This window comes from Cryptomeria japonica, chromosome 9, assembly GCF_030272615.1.
Source record: "Cryptomeria japonica chromosome 9, Sugi_1.0, whole genome shotgun sequence".
Taxonomy (NCBI): Eukaryota; Viridiplantae; Streptophyta; class Pinopsida; order Cupressales; family Cupressaceae; genus Cryptomeria; species Cryptomeria japonica.
The window spans coordinates 753,149,458-753,151,591 of record NC_081413.1 but is presented as its reverse complement, the minus strand read 5'-3'; positions in this window follow the sequence as shown (position 1 = coordinate 753,151,591).

The window sequence follows — 2,134 nt, the reverse complement described above, 5'->3', positions numbered from 1 at the left end:
ACTGATGCTGTAAACCATGCTCAATGCAAAAATCTCTGAAGGCCTGATTTACATACTCCCCCCCATTATCTGTGCGTATCCGCCTGATAGAAAGTCTAGATTGCTTCTCCACAAATGTCTTAAAAATCCTAAATGAGTCAAAGACATCAGACTTGTACTTAAGAAAGTACACCCATGTACGTCTGGAGAAGTCATCAATAAAAGTGAGTACATAACGGGCCCCTAAAAAGGAAGGAGTCAGAAAGGACATAAGATCACTGTGTACCAACTCTAGGGCGGCCCGAGCACGAGAGGCTCGACCCTTAGGAAAAGGATCTTGATGATGTTTGCCAAGGACACAACCACGACATACACCATCCGTACAAGAAATCTGTGGAAGCCCAATCACAAGTGCCTGTGTACTCATCTGTTGTAGATATCTGTAATTGACATGGCCAAAAAGCTCATGCCAAAGCCTGCTCACTGAATCTGCATGTGCTATAAGAGAGGGACCAACAGTGTCTGAACTCTCAAAGCCATCAAAACTATATAAGTGAGATGCAGAATCCACACTCCCAGTAGCCACAACCAAGTCAGGATCATGAAGATCTCGAATAACCACATCATGAGGTGAGAACTCAACTGTCTTACCAGAGCCAGAGTGGCAAATCTGATAAACGGATAGAAGGTTTGTCGAAATGTCAGGAACCAAAAGCACATCCTGAAGACAACCACCATCCAATGAAACAGTACCAGAACCTTGAACGGAAAGTTGTGCTGAGTCACCAACTGCAATATGTCTAGTGCCTGTAGGGGCAAGAGTGGTGACCAAATCCTCTGTGTGTGTCATATGGTGAGAAGCACCAGAATCTAGAATCCAAGTGGATGCGGAGGACATTGCTCGTGCAGAAAGAGCATGACCTTTCCCTGTGGGCTGTGAAGGAGGCTATGGTGCACTGATATTATGCTGCAGCATGGCTTCCTCCAAAGCCTCTAAACGTTTCCAACACCTGGAAATGGGATGTCCTTCCTTGCCACAAAAACTGCAAGGATCACCTGATTTCTTCTTAGTCTTGGAGGAAGACTCACCAGACTTTGAAGATTTGCCCTGTTTAGAATTGGACTGTGGTTTTGATTCAAACTTAGGTGGTGGCTTGGAGGGATTCTCACTAGCCTCTGAATCTTTCTTAGGCTTTGGTTTCTGCTTCTGTTTTCCTTTGGAGGACTGGGCTACCAATGCTTGGTTCTGTGAACGTGAAAGTGAATCCAACTGCTTAAGCTTAGCTTGCTCACGAGTCAGACGATCACAAAAGACCTCAAAAGAAGACATGACATGTCAAGCACCCAAGGCATCCATGGTGGAATAGAAGGTCGAAGAGAAGATCTGAAATGGACCTCGAAGCTTAGAGAGGATCAGGAAAATGCACTCTGTATCAGTCTCAGTCTTACCACAACCCTGCAAGATAGATTTTTGTTGTTTGAATTTCATCAGAAAGTCCTCAATAGAGGGAAATGAATCAGGTACCAAGGAAGTTAACTCTGCCTCAAGCTGCAAAGCTCTGAACTCGCTGACAGTACCAAAAAGTCCTTCAAACTTGGTCCAAACGGCTCAAGGAGTGAGACAACCCTCAAGATGAAACTGGAGACTGTCGGAAATGTGTAAAGCCATCAATCCCATAGCCTGATCCATATTGTTCCTGTGTTGCATAACCTCAAAGGGACGTGTCAACTGAGGTCGAATCTCATCCAAACAGGACCATAACCCTCTAGACTGGAGAAGAGTTATCATGCGACCCTTCCAAGTGTGGTAATTATGCGGTGTGAGAGAGTCAATAGGTTTGTCGGCCATCCTGTGAACTGTGCCTCAACTACTCTGAATGTTTTAATTATTATTAAGTGGTCTTTCAGAACTAGACAGAAGATGCAGAAGGGGTTTGATTGTTTTGGATTGGTGTTTTTATATTCTGGTTTTCTAATGTAAATAACAGAAAGCAAGAGAAAAACACCCCCCCACAATGCAAAAAACTAATCCCCAGTACAAACTGAAAGCCAGAAAATGATTGAAAGCAGTAACGGGTTGAGACAAAATTTTGAGCACCTAAATAATTTACTGATGAAATAGACTGTAGATCTATATAGAGCACAGAACCACCTT